Genomic DNA, 15223 nt, shown 5'->3' with positions numbered 1-15223 from the left:
GATAACATGCAAATATGGTCATTAAAACACATAAATATTATGTAAAATTCATCAATTAAACATGTTAATTTGCAAGTTATCAATTGTTCTTGACTAACCTGGGTACATCTCCTAAAACAGAAATTAGAAGTGGCGAAAGTAGTCAAGGACTTCTACATCCGAGTTAAGATAGTTTGACATGTGCATACGAAAAGTTCGATCACATAATGCGACAGATTTTTTCAATACAACCTTGTCTTCATTTTTTCAGGAAAAGGGAATTGTACATGAATCGTCATGTGTATATACACCACAACGAAACGGAGTCACAGAAAGGAAGATCGGCCATGTGGTAAATACAGATCAAACGCTTATCTTACATCAACAGGTTCCCAAGCTCTACTAGGGTGAGGCTATGCTGACTGCCATACACTTGATTAACCAACTACCATCAAGAGTCCTAAACTATGACAGTCCAGTTGAGGTACTTTATAAATTCTTTCCTCATATTGACTTGAGCACTAAGTTAAAACCCAGGGTATTTGGCTGCACTGCATTTGTTCATAAGTATAGTACAGCTGATAAACTCAGTCCGCGAGCAGTTAAGTCTGTATTCATTGGGTACTCGCAAGAAAAGAAGGGATACAAATGCTATGATCCTAAGACAAGGAAAATCTATGTATCAGAAGATGTTACATTTGATGAGAATAAAGCCTTTTTCTCAAAATCAATCTCTGGTGAAGCAGCAGAAGATATCCAAACTGTGTTTCCTGCAGATGAATTGGCCGAGATCGTCAGCACTAAGTATAGGAACCATGCACCATTGGCACCCACCGTGGGGTCATGTGTGGGACTTAAACAGTCAATAGTTGTCATGGATCCAATTGACAGTGCTATTGATAACATAGAACCTGTAGCAGAAACTAGATCAGACAGGGATGAAGAAATTTATCAGCACAAATTCGAAAGAGTCCTACAGGAGAAGAAGTGCCATCCCAAGGCGAAGGCTGTTTGATCAAAGAAGCAGAAGAAGCAACTGTGCCATATCAGGATGATGGGGCTCGATGGCCTATTACACTCAAGAAAGGAAAGATGGCATGTACCCAGGGGGTAAAATATCCCTTGTCATACTTTGTGACTTACGAACATACTTCTGCTGAATTTCAGACATTTCTCGCAAAGATTGATTCCATTACTATTCTGAAAAATATTAGAGAAGCTCTGGCACATGACAATAGGGTGGAAGCAATGAATACTGAGATGGAAGCTCTCAAGAAGAATGGTACATGGGTCATTCTTGATCTACCAAAAGTAAAGAAACCTGTTGGATGTTGATGGGTATATACAGTAAAGTATAAAGCTGATGGATCTATAGAAAGATATAAAGCATGATTGGTGGTCAAAGGCTATACATAGTGCTATGGCATTGACTATGACGAAACCTTTGCTCCGGGGACCAAACTGAACACAGTGCGGATATTAATCGAGTGTCAGCAAGTTTGGGTTGGAGATTACATCAATACAATGTTAAAAACGCATTCCTACACGGAGAGCTGGATGAAGAAATTTACATGCGATGGCCACCTGGATATTATTCTAATATGACTCCTGATAAAGTTTGTCGGTTGAAGAAAACATTGTATGGCCTCAAACAGTCCCCAAGGGCATGGTTTGGTAAAATTTCCCAAAGTCTAAAGAACATGGGATATTTACAGAACCATGGTGATCATACGATGTTAGTGAAACAATCATCTTCCGGGAAAGTTGCAGTTCTATTTGTATATGTGGATGATATTATCATTACTAGAAATGATGAAGATGAAATTAAGTTGCTTGGATTGCAGTTGGCTAAATTGTTTGATATTAAGTCATTAGGACCTTTGAGATACTTCCTAGGTATTGAAATTGCGTATTCAAAAGCACGGATCTTTATCTCCCAGCAGAAATATATCTTGGATTTGTTACACAAAACAGGAATGGGTGATTGCAAGCCAGCTGCCACACCACTTGAACCAAATATTAAGTTGGGTGTGTGTGAAGAATCTGCTCCAGTTAATAAGGAAAGGTATCAACGTTTGATTAGAAGACTAATTTATCTCAATCATACCAGGCCAGATATTGCTTTTGCCATTGGACTCCTTAGTCAATTTATGCATAGTCCCCGTGAGCCTTATATGCAAGCTGCATACAGAGTACTATCATATTCTTAAGGGCACAGCAGGACATGGTTTGTTGAACAAGAGAGGTAGTGGCCTCAATGTAGAAGTTTATACAGACTTGGACTATGGAGGATCTCTCACAGATCGTTGACCGACAACAGCATATTGCACCTTTCTTGGAGGAAATCTAGTCACATGGAAGAGTAAGAAGCAACCGGTGGTTGCACTATCTAATGCTGAAGCTGAATTCAGGGCCCTTGCTAAAGGCATCTATGAAGGTATATGGCTCCGGATTATTCTTGAGGACCTTCGAGTGCTGAGGAACTCTACAGATTTTGTGACTACACTCTACTGTGACAATCAATCAGCCATTAACATTGCCCACAATCCAGTCCAGCACGATAGGACAAAGCATGTTGACGACACTTTATCAGAGAGAATATCGATCAGAAACAAATAAAGCTGGAGTATGTCCCTATGGCAAATCAAGTCGCAGATCTGCTCACCAAAAGCGTTACCGTGAGCATATTCCAGAAGCTCATCTCTAAGCTGGGCATTAACAGTATCTGCCTGCCAGCTTGAGGGGGGGTGTTAACTGGAGGGTTTTCTTTTATTTTTGTTTTATCTTGTATTACGTAATGAGTAATGGGCCCAATCTATGTACTATATAATGGGCCCATTAACTGTACCCAATCATTGTACCCCTTATATTTAGGGTAAACGGGAGACATCTTTAATGAATGTTGTGTTCTTTGTTCTGTTTTGCCCTCTCTCTCTCTCTCCACCTCATGACCTAGGGTTAGGTAAACCAAGCCAACACAAGGAAATTATGAGTTCAGAGGAATTTATTTCAGTACAAATAAATTGCATACATATTTTTTATTTATGTAAGTTGCATCTCTACTACTAATAATAGGAATTCATGTACCCTTTTGGACGTTGATTGGCTGACAAGAGAGCGAGAGAGAAGAGAGAGTAAGAGAGAGAGAAGCAGCCGCATACGCTTACAGAGTCGATCACAAGAGAGTGGGGTTCGGGAGGTTTGTCGGGATCAAGTACGATGTGCCGACAGATTGGACGGAGCCAGCAATCTGCTTGATCTGTAGCTTTCCCTTCAATCTTTTGGAGGAGGATGCGAGGTAATTATCGAGAGGAAGGTTCACACGGCAATTATCGCCAAGATTGAGGAAAAATTTTCCGGTTTCGCCGTCAAGGGAGTGTCCATGAACGTTGTGGTCTTCAACTCTATCTTCCACTGGCTCGCTCTTTCTCTACCTATATATAAATGCCTGACTTTGCCTTTTATTCGTTTCATTTTTTCTGTTATTTTTTCAGCCTCGATCTGTTTTTCCCCTTGATGTAATCGATCTATGATGTTTCATTGGAGGAAACTATGTTTTTTGTGTTTGCTTGCGTTGGGAAAAATCCCTCTTGATTTTTTCCTGAAATTGTTTTATGACTTGATCTTCCGCTGGTTCGCTCTTTCATTTGCCATAGTACAATGCATCACTCTGCCTTTCATGCATCTTATGTGTTAGTTATTTTTATCCCTCCATCTGTTTTTTTCTCCGAAATGATCGATCTGTAATGTTTCTTTGGAATAAACTATGTTTTCTATGTTCGCTTGCATTTTTTGAAATGATTTTCGACTGGCGCTGTGTGGTAACCTTACGGTCGAGTTGAGCCTTTAATTTTTCCAGCAAATTTTTCTTCGGCTTTATCTTCAACCGGCACCTGCCTCGATCTGTGAAACAATCTCCCACCCGTGTAATCGATATACAACATTTATTTGAAATAATATTCATTTTTGTGTGTTTTCTTGCATTATCTGAAATTAAATTTAGATAATAGCAATGCAGTAACCTTCCAGTTGAGGTGAGCCTTTATTTTTCTAGCATAATTTTTTATGGCCTCATCTTTCTCTGGCTCGCTCTTTCCTTAGATATTGTACAATGTATCACCTTGCCATTTATTCATCTTATTTCTTAGTTATTTTTTCTTTTTTTTTGTATTGATATCTGCTCGATCTGTTTTTTTCCTTCCTCCGATCAAATTGTGCTTACATGTTTCTTGCGTCATTGAAAATTGATTTTCCCTCTGATGCAAAACGTACGGCCGGGATCGACGGCGCGCGTTGCAACACAGGGCAGCAATGAATAACACGTAGTTTGATGTGGAATGCGGGATGCACGTTTATGAATAGAATAACGAGAAGTACGGAAATAACTGAATTAGGATGGCGCACTGAAAGAGTTCCCGTACGTGTCACGTACGATCCAACTCCCAATGACCCAATAGATCAATCGAAGGATGCCATCGGAGCGGGTATCCTCGATCCAACTATCTATTCCGGAAACAAGACGACGGGCAGGGAAACGAGTGGAAATAACTACTCCAAACCCAACGAGCAAGAAACGGCAAAAGGCGAGGCTCGATGGAGGAGGACGTGAGAAAATATTGCAAGAGGTAATGAAACGCAAGAGAGGGGTTAGCGTCGTGACCTGCGGACTAAGGTCCAGTAGTTGCGGTGGTCAAAGCCGAGTCTTAGTTGGCGTGGCGATCCGATGCGGCGAGTCAGAGGAGGGACCGAGATGCTTGACCGGATGATGGCGGAGTAGTCAGCGGCGTCCGGGCAACGAAAAAACAGGCCGGACATGGCAGCGATGGTGGCAAGCGGCAGCGGCGGCAGCATCGGCGAGTGGCGACGGTGACGAGCGGCGTTGACAGCGGCGAGCGGTGTCGGCAGTGGCAACGTGCGACGGTGACAGCGGCGGTAGGCGGCGAGCGGCGCTGGTGGCGACGACCAGAGGCGAGCGGCCATGGCAGTAGCGTGGCGGCGGCGGCAGCGGCGGCACGGTGGAGGTGACGGCGGCGGCGCAGCGCGGCGGCGGCAGCGGCGGCGGTGAATGGCGTGGCGACGGCAGCGGCGGCGCAGCGGTGGAGGCGAAGAGCAACGCGGTGGTGGCGAGCGGCACGATGGCGGCGGCGGCGACGAGTGGCGTGGTGGCGGCGACGGCGGCAAGCGGCGTGGTGGCGGCAGTGGCAAGCGGCGGGACAGCGGCGGTGGTGAGCCGCATGACAACGGCGGTGGCGAGCAGCCCAACAACGACGGTGGCGAGCAGCGCAGCCGCGGCGACGGCGCGCGACTTGGCGGCGGTGGCGTTGACTCGTCGGATAACCCTAATTCGTCTCAGACCAAAAAGGACGGAATTACCCCTCCCATTGTGTATAATTACCGAGGGACGCCCTTTCTTAAATCCGGGTTGACTCAGCGTCGGCTCAGTTGGGATGACCGAGTCGTGACTCGATCGCGACTCGGGTCAAACCGGGTCGAATCGGCGCACTTAGTCGAGTCGGTCGCAACTCATCGCCTTCCTCCCCGGCGAAGACTTCTGGTAGTGACGTCCTGGCTGCTCTGGCATTTTCAGGGTGACAGACGACATTCAGGCTACCCATTGGCGGTAGTCTAGCGGCAGGCCGTGTCTCGATGACTTTGTTGGGTAAGCTAGGGTATGGGGCGACCGAGCCCTAGGACGTGGGATGTCGGGTCGTCGGGCGGGCGAACGGTAGGCTGGGGCGACTGTCGGCTTGGCGGCGCTCCGAGCTAGCACCGTTGTTGACTGGTGGCGGGCGCCCGAGTCGAGGCGGCGGTTGTTAAGAGAAGCTTAGGGTGGGCGGTGCTGACGGAACGTCAGCGGCGGACGCAGGGCACCAGAGCTGGCAGTGGTGGGGGCAGAGACAGGTTGTTTCGGCAGTGATAGTAGCGAGCCCCGGCGGTCTCTTCTCGGAGAAAGAGTGGTAGAGTGGTGGCGGCGGTGTGGTGGTAGCAGCTCCCTCTTCTCCCTCAAGGATCTCTCCCTCCTCTTGGAGGGTTTCCTCTTCCCCTAACAATCTGCAAACAACTCAAAAATGACTTCTCTCTAATCTCCTCTAGGGCATCTCTTCTCCTTTTATAGTGGGAGAGAGGAAACCCTAGGGGTCGGCCCGTAATTAGGGAGAACCCCTAATCGAGCCGTAAAACGCGGTTCGAAGTGCATCCAAAACACGGAGGCCCTCCGCAGACAAAACACAACGAGAAAGTTCAAGACCACGCGAGGAAAATAAATTGGGGAAGCCTCCTCGTCACGCCGTGTATTTGAACTCCAGGTCCTTCTCATCAGCTCGGGCGTCGCGACGTGGTTGCTGACGTGTCGATGGGGGTTGACCTTGTGCTTTGGCTTGTGGATGGTCCCCCATCACCCTCTCTGAGTCAGTTAGTGGAATTTTCAGCCTGTCTTTAATAGTTTAATCTTTCTTTGCTGAATGATTGGGAAGTTTTATAATTTATTGTGCTTAATCTGACCTTTGTACAGCCTACTGCTTGTGTGGTTACTCTAATGTTAATATTTGATCTTATCGTAATGATATATTGGAGCTTGCCTTGTAGGTTCATGTCATATATGGTGGGGGGAAGCTTGCCCCGGCTGTAGTGCCTAGCGGAGCCTCTATAGGTGTGCTTAGCAAGTCTCTGATTTCGTTCCTACTACTTTTCGGAACAATCAATTTATAAAAAAAACTAGATAGATGCCAAAGTTCACGTTTCTATTCTGTCGAGAATTCTTTGAAGAACTCTCTGATCATCAGTGTTGAGGTCCATCAGTTTAATATAATAACCTTTATGCAGTCCAAACGGAACAAATATAAGCCGCATGCATTGAGCAAACTGTCTGACACAAGTGCTTGGGAAAGGAGAAGGACGAAGGGAAAGATTGCAATTCAAAAAATGGTTGTCGATTTGATGGAGCTCTATTTGCATAGGCTAAAACAAAAGAGACCACCCTACCCAAAAAACTTCGGGCATGGAACTGTTTGCCTCTCTTTTTCCATTTGACCTCACTTAAGATCAAAAGCAGTTACCAAAGCAAAAATAAATCTGTGGCATTGTTTTTTTTCCTTTTTTCCATGTGTCCATCGTGCAGGCGCCCAATGGGGCCTTTTTCTAATTTTTTTCCTCAGTTTTATCAGTCTAGTGGATGCTCAAAAATTTTATCAGTCTGGTGGAAACTCAATGCTAGCCAAGAGTAACGTATTTTGGGGCTCGAAACAAACCATGAGATATTTGGAAATATGATGAGTTTCATGGAGCAAGAGTTTAGTCTCTTGAAATAAAAGTAACCGTTGAAAACTTAACAAAACCTTAATAGTTTGATAAACTAATCAACTCATTTCCCACTCATTTCATCACTTTCTATGTTCCCATGGAATAACAAATATACATTATATGGTTTTCTCTTCTTCAATATCAAGGTTTCTAAGGCAATCGCTTAGGAATTTCTTTTCAAAGACAAATAGAGATTATTATTTGTATAGGCAGGATTTCAATCACGATCTGATATTTAGTTCCTCCCTCAAGCTGTGGTTTACAGACAATATGAGAGTGAGCTTTTACACATAGATTGAGCTATCTATTTGAAATTCTGATGAAGTTTTGTTTGAATTGTGTGTTTCTTCTCTTACCATACGTGGTGGACAATTGACAAGTTATCTGTTATTTAAATTCAATCTGGATTTAAATATTGTTAATAATAATGATTTTCAATTAGCTGCTAGATGGTGTGAATGTGTTATGTTTATTTCAGTTCAGCTGACTTCAGGAAACTTCTAAAACCATTCTGCTGACTTACCTTAACAAGTCGGGCAATGTCAGTGCTGGTATAGTGTTGATCTTGGAATGCAGACTGATGAAATGGGTTTTTAGCACTTGCTAGATAAGGATATCGACACGTTGATCTCAACTGGTAAGGAAATGAAATTTTGTATGGCAGTAAATCTTTCTTCAACAAACTGGAAATCTATCTCAATATGCTCGGTCCTGGCATCAAATACTCGGTCAATAGCAATATAAGTAGCCCACATGTTTGGCAGTGAAATAGTGCCGTACAATAATTCAAAAATCTACGGAAATCAAAAATCTTGAATCCAATACGCAATCGATTTTTGATTTTTGAGTGCAGATTTCCATAGATTTCGAAGAATTTCTAAATTTGAAAATAGATTTTAGACTTTCGATTCCACATTCAATTTTTGAATACAGGATTATCAATTGTGTATTCGTAGATATTGATTCATCTGATTAATCTAAAATTCTAATGCTTGATCAGTTTGCTGAATTTTACATCTATTGATTATTTTGAATTTTAGATCTGATTGTTTGTCCTTTAAATTCAATCTGGATTTCACCTGATTATTGTGAATTTTAGATACATTTGTGAATTTAGATCTCTTGATTGAATTTAAGGAATAGATAATCAATACGATTATCTGTTCCTTAAATTGAATCTGGATTTCATCCGATTGTGAATTTTAGATCTACATAAAACTACGAAATTTTAGATATACGAAAATCTAGGAATTCTTCTGAATCAACATCTACAATCAAAAATTGTGTATTAAAAAATTGAATTTGAAATTGAAAATCTAAAATCTATTTTTGATTTTATAAAATCTTTGAAGTATACGGAAATGTGCGCTCGAATAAAGAAAATCTATTGTGTATTGGATTCAAGATTTTCAATTCATATGTTATATTCTGTATTGGATTCAAAATCTAATAACAAAATCAACGGAAATCATATCTGAATATGAAATCAAAAATAGATTGTAATTTGTGTATTGGATTCAAAATCTAAACATGATATCAATGGAAATCATATTCGAATATGATTTCTAAAATAGATTGAAAATTGCAAATTTGAAAATCAAATACGAAATCAAAAATCTACGGAAATTATTATCTGTGATTCATCTGCAATTGTGAATTTTAAATTCACAGTCCAAATCAATTGTGAATTTTAGATCTATTCATCAATCTGGATTTGTTTTCGTTTACTATGCGTATTGGATTTTTGAATTTTATGACTTCCGTAGATTTCAAATGGAAAATCTAAAATTGTGAATGACGATAGGCATCGATAATTCATCTGTGGTATTTTGGATATTTCATTTTAAACATTATCTCTACTACTCATCTCTACTACTAATAATAGGAATTCATATACCCTTATGGAAATTGATTGGGCCCCCTATTGAGGGCAACCGTCAGGCGCAACTTGTGTATTGTCGATCGACAGGATCGGCCAATGTGAGGACACTCCTTGCAGCTACCTACAATGTGGCAAACGTTCAACCACACTCTCTTGGAGGCATGACTTCAACATGTGCTTTGTGCCAATCGAAGATGTAGATACAAAAATCAAACCTTCTCCAGTCAGCAAAACCTATTGTACCACTTAAGTTGCAAGGATGGCGAGGTTGCCTTGTGGGTGTTTCCCAACCCGCCGTCACCGCTTCTTGCTCTATCGGAGGGAACAATGGAGGAGGCGACGCACTATCGCAATTTTATTTGAGCCTAAAATTCAGCTTTTGGTTTCACGTCCAGCGGTGCAAATTTTGACCATTCCCTTGCTGACAACCATGTAGGCGTGTACATGTACCGCATCCAAGGCTGCATCTATCATCGGATCTCAAATGCTTTGCTGCCCTCCGTTGGTCAAGCTCCCTACTTTGCTCAAATCTACATCTACAACACGGACTACCAGATCAAATGACGAAGCTCAATCTTCCCCGATCTGCATCGCAACATCCTTGAAAAGATCCACGACTGTCTTGGTGTGGCCAATCCCTTTGTTCGCCAGTTTCAAGCGAACAACGAACAAGTGCTTCACTCCACATCCACCCAAGAGTTCGAGCTACAAGTTGGCGAGACTTCTGTCCCCGACCATCATTGCAATCAACCCACAAGCTCTGAAGTTATTGTTCTTATGCCTAGAGATGGAAACGAAGGAGATGGAAGGCGCAACATTGTTCTTCGGAAGCGTGGTGGGGGCCTGCAGTTCGTGAATCAACTCGACGAGAATTATGATCTGCTCCACGTCGTGCTGCTCTTTCCAAATGGCAGTCTGAGGTGGAGCTTGCAATTGAAGGAAAGAAGTAAGGTGATCATGAACCAGTTTTATGCCTACCACTTTATGGTTTGAGACTTATCAAGAGTGCTTCATCTTTATGGATGGCTGTTTCAAGAATATGTTGTAGATGCTTACGCCAAGGTTGAAGAATCTCGCTTGCAGTGGGTTCATCGCAACCAGGCAACATTGCGCACGAGCCTCTACCAAGGGTTGATTGATCAAGTTGCCACCGACGATGTTGTTGCCCCCGCAGGGAGGATGTTCATTCTCCCCCCTTCCTTCACCGGCGACCCACGCTACATGCAAGGGCTGTACCAGGATGCCATGGCCATCGTACAAAAGATGGGAAAGCCAGATTTATTCATCACGATGACTTGAAACCCGAGATCACGAGCGCACGAGCCAAAAGGCGCAAGATTGATTCCTATTGTCACGTTTTCCGGTTGAAACTGAAAGAGCTCCTCCATTTGATCATCGACAAGGAAATATTTGGCAAAGTTAAAGGTTGTGTGTACGTTGTCGAGTTTTAGAAGCGTGGTCTCCCACACGCGCACATGCTTTGGATACTAGATGATCCGTACAAGCTAAAGGCTCCTGAAGATATTGACAAGATTATGAGTGCTGAGTTACCAGATCCTAGCGACAACGAGTTGTTTGATTGTGTGGCGACACATATGATTCATGGCCCTTGCAGTTCTGCAAACCCAAGATGCCCGTGTATGAAGGACGGAAGTGCTCCAAGAAGTTCCCCATGGAGTTCATTGGCTCAACCCAAGTCAACAACAATGGGTACCCTCTCTACTAGCGCCGTAATAATGGCCGCGTCATCCAGAAGGTTCACATCTCATCAACAATCACTCGGTTGTTCCATACAACAAGTATTTGTGCAAGGTGTTCAACTGTCACATCAACGTAGAAATCTGCTCTTCCATCCATTGGGTGAAGTACTTGTACAAGTATGTCTACAAGGGCCACGACCGCATTCAAGCATGAGTATCTTCGAAGGATGCTCCAAGAGACAGTACCGTCGCTGGTGCAGCTTAAGACCCTTCACCACGTGATGAAGCCCAACAATATCTTGATGCCCGATACATATCTGCATCAGAGTCTTTTTGGCAGATCTGTGAATTCAGCATGCAGAAGATGTATCCAAGTGTGTACGCCCTCTAAGTTCACGACGAGAATATGCAATTCGTGGTGTATGTTGTAGGCAAATCGGTCAGTGAAATCATGGACAGGTTGGCATGCACGCCCCTCACGGAGTGGATGTGGTACAACAAGGAGCATTCGGAAGACGAATGCACCAAGCAGACGATGTACTATGACTCCTCATCTTATTACACGTGGAATGATTCCACTCGACGTTGGTCACGATGTCAGCGACTGTAGTCTATCGGAAGGGTGCACTTCATGTGCCCTCACGACAGTTCATGATACTACCTCCGGTTGATGCTTCATCACAAAGATTTGTGCACCATTGATGGTCTTGTCTACGACACATATCAAAGAGTTGCTCAAGCACGTAGCCTACTCCACTCCGACAAAGAGTTCAACAATGATCTCGCATTGGCATCAGGTGTTGCTTCTCCTTGTCAAGTTTGCGAGCTCTTCGTGATGATGTTACTCTATTGTGGCATCTCCCAACCAGACGTGCTCCTTGAGAAGTACCTTGGCGCCATGTTGGAGGACACATGTTTCACGAACGGCGCTTTGCAAGTGACTGAAGCGATATGGGAAGAAGTGTTGAGCGCTCTCGAGTCAATCCTCTACCACAATGGATCTTCGCTCACAGCATTCCCAGCGTTGCCCCAAGGCGTCGAACTCCAACTGACAGATACAGAATGTGGGCAAAGCCAAGGAAACAACATCCTGCATGTAATCTTCTCGGCGGAACACCTACGAGGCATGTTGAACAAAGAACACTAACAAATGTACAAAGTAGTATTCAAAGCCATCGAATCAACAGAATGTGCTAAGGAGGCCAAGGTCTTCTTTGTTGATGAGCCTAGGGGATCTGGTTTCTGATTCTCGTCACTCACAGGTCAACATGTGGACTCTCACCTGACTCTAAGATCGGCCGTCAAATTCAGTCAACAAGCAGGGTAATTGCGGACGAAGCTCCATTGATGCACCGCCATGTTTTTGAGACGCTCGATCGATCGATTCGAGATGTGATGAAGATCATTGATGCAAGTTTGGAAAGTGTTCCTTTTGGCGGCAAAGGTTGTCGTGATGGGAGGCAACTTCAGACAAATGCTTCCAGTCATATCGAAAGGCTCACGCTCAATGCTCGTTAGTTCGTCCCTCAATCGAAGCGATGTATGGCGCCATTGCTCTATTTTTTACCTCCGAACCAACGTTTGTGTTTCGCCCGACCAACAAGCGTGGAGCGAGTTCTTACTTGCTGTTGCAGAATGAGGCATTGGCCCTGATGTCCATCTTCCGGATGAGATTCAACGCGTCTCCTCTATGCCGGATCTGATTGCCCAGGTTTATGGCACCTTTGAAGATGGCGCAACTCAGTTGATACCAAAGATGATTTTGACGCCTTTGAATGATGATGTGATCAAGGTCAACAACATGGTGCTCAACGTCTTTCCAGGTGAAGTGATAGAGTACTCCAGCTTTGACATAATCCCTCCTGACAAAGTGAACAACGAATCCATCTACCCAACCGAGTTCCTGAACACGATTGATGATACAACAATGCCGCTCCATAAGCTCCAACTCAAGATCGGGTGCATTGTGATCCTTCTCCGAAACTTGAACACCGTGCAAGGTCTATGCAACAGGACCAGGCTTAGAGTGGATGGATTTTTCTCCATAATGCTCCAAGCCACAATCGTCAGCCAAGGAAATTTCTACGGTGAAGTCCATCTCCTACCACGGATCGCTCTATACCCGTCTCAATCGAGGCTTCCGTTTTGATTCAAGCACCTCCAGTTTCCAGTTCGACTCGCATTCGGGATGATGATTAACAAATCCCAAGGTCAGACTCTCGACACGGTGGGGTTATATCTACCGAACCCACTTTTTACTCACGGCCAACTCTACGTCGCTCTCTTAAGGATGTGGATTGGTCTAGCAGGAATCGTGTTCTACGATGGCGGTGCAAACCGATCGACTGTGACTAACATTGTTTACAATCTCTCTCACTCTCTTCTCATCACCAAAATCCTTCAAAACTAACATTCCTTTAATTTTGTCTTCCAGGAAGTTGTTCCCTCATCCGCGCTGCACTAAACCGATCATCATCGTCGTCGCCGTTGTCGTCAACATAATCATCGTCATTGTCATCGACATAATCATCATCATCATCTCACACTCTTTTCACCTTTCGTTGAAGGGGCAGAAGATCCACCTCGTGAAAGAGGGCCAGGCCGAGGAGTTCTTCTTCGTGGCGAGCTAGTAGATGGTGGGAATCCTTCTTATCATGTGGCTGAGAGGAAGCCTACGGAAGGATCTGCGGTACCATGAGCTTTATGGGCAACAAGGCGAGCAACTCCTCTCTTACGTTTTCCCCCTCCTCTCTCTCTCTCTAAAATCTCATCTTTCCCTACCAGGGCGCCATCTCTGTTAGCTTCTTCCTTCAAAAAAAGAGCTTCGGCTTCGTCTACTGCCATCTGTCGTCCGACGGGGCCGCCGGAGATGAGCAGCGGTGCAACCGCGTCGCCGCCAAGACACTAGATGCATGTTGATATTTAAGTATTAAGATCCTCTCTTCCACCGCCTTCATCCGCCGACGGCCAAGGAAAATCCTCGACCACGAGTGAGAAACATTTGCCAAATCAAGACACAAACCTCGCCCGGTAAAGATTATATTATACTCTATTTTATTTTGGATTATTTTTGTTATCATGGCAGCCGGATAATTCTCTTGGGGGATCTGAATTACAGAGTTTCGCTGCCGGTGCCCGCGGCGAGATGCTTGGTGGCGAAGACGGAATGGGTGACGTTGCTTCAGAGGGACCATGTGAGGTCTATTCTGTCATCCGTTGTCTATGCTACCCCCGTCGTGTAACTCGAACAGGAGAGCCTTCATTTGTTTTCTTCTCCGTCGTCCGTCTATGAGCTTTAGTTCCGTGTGGTTGTTGTGAGTGGCTGAAGATGGGATTTTTTATTGACCACAATTGCAACTGATGAAGGAAATATCCGGCAGCGTTTTGTAAGGGTGGAGCGAAGGAGCGAAGGACCGATCCGCTTTCCTCCGACAGATCAATCACAGATCACATTCTGATGGCTGATCTATCAAATTGAACATCACAAATATCATGATCGATGGCTCTCAGCACACGTTGAACCCGCGTGAAAATATGATAGCATATGGCGACACGAATCTAGAAATGACGACAGTTTTCAGAAATGAGTTATTCAAAATCTATTTTATGCAATGATTTAATACTGGTTTATCCTTTTTGTTGATTTTTGAAGTTTTTCAAAACTCGCGATGATTTATTGTTAACATTTCTGATTGAAAGAATTCGAGATACTGATTTTCTTCTCCCCTAGGATGAGGACAGCCTTGCTCTCTCTCTCCTCCCTCTCTACCCTAGGCGAGCATTGCGAGCGGGCCTCCCTAGTAGTTGTAAGAAACATATAATTCATAACACTCTATTGGTGATGAAAAAAATCTTTAAATAATAATTATTTAATAAGTTAATAATTTTCCTTTATGCTTCATCAGTTCTTAAAAGTCTAGTTCATCAATTTATGACACACATCGTGCATAGATTATATAGTGCTTATCATTAATATCTTGATGTAATTTTGCCTCTTATTAAAATCTATCAGAATGCTATAAAAGTATTGAGTCTGAATGTATCATGACAAGTCAGAAATTGTGCGAATTTTAGATGTTTTTTTCTTAAACCAACTACTGCATATCCGGTATAACTCAAGAATGTCATGTTTCACATGAATAACATACTAAATAAGAAGTAAATTAATTTTGATCCTCCATTTAATGAATGGAATAGTTTACCTTTAAGAATGAAAAAAATATTATACAAATTAAAATGATCTTTTTCTTAAATTTCATGGCACAATTTGAAGATGGAAAGGCCAACAGTCGAACCACGCACTATTTGGATTCCCATATTGTCATCTGAAAATTCCAAGTTCTGGAGACTAAAGTATCAACTC

At 43.5% G+C, this 15223-nt stretch overlaps 2 long non-coding RNA genes across 4 annotated transcripts; both read left to right on the top strand.

The window, feature by feature from the left end:
* Positions 1-3084: 3084 nt before the first annotated feature.
* Positions 3085-7074, top strand: LOC144703793 (uncharacterized). The gene is made up of 3 exons (XR_013581626.1): positions 3085-3277; positions 6565-6628; positions 6802-7074. It is a non-coding gene; the product is annotated as an uncharacterized LOC144703793 (long non-coding RNA).
* Positions 7075-7784: 710 nt separating this feature from the next.
* Positions 7785-14522, top strand: LOC144703131 (uncharacterized). 3 transcript variants are annotated; one of them, XR_013581481.1, is made up of 4 exons: positions 7785-7915; positions 13428-13575; positions 13645-13890; positions 13979-14519. It is a non-coding gene; the product is annotated as an uncharacterized LOC144703131 (long non-coding RNA). The 3 variants fall into 3 exon arrangements; XR_013581480.1 differs by lacking the exon at positions 7785-7915 and adding an exon at positions 10239-13070 and having other exon boundaries at positions 13295-13575; positions 13979-14522; XR_013581479.1 differs by lacking the exon at positions 7785-7915 and having other exon boundaries at positions 10246-13575; positions 13979-14520.
* Positions 14523-15223: the final 701 nt, after the last annotated feature.

This window comes from Wolffia australiana, chromosome 5, assembly GCF_029677425.1.
Source record: "Wolffia australiana isolate 7733 chromosome 5, ASM2967742v1".
In the NCBI taxonomy this organism is placed as follows: Eukaryota; Viridiplantae; Streptophyta; class Magnoliopsida; order Alismatales; family Araceae; genus Wolffia; species Wolffia australiana.
The sequence above is the reverse complement of the archived record's forward strand: the minus strand, read 5'-3'. Positions and strand labels throughout refer to the sequence as shown.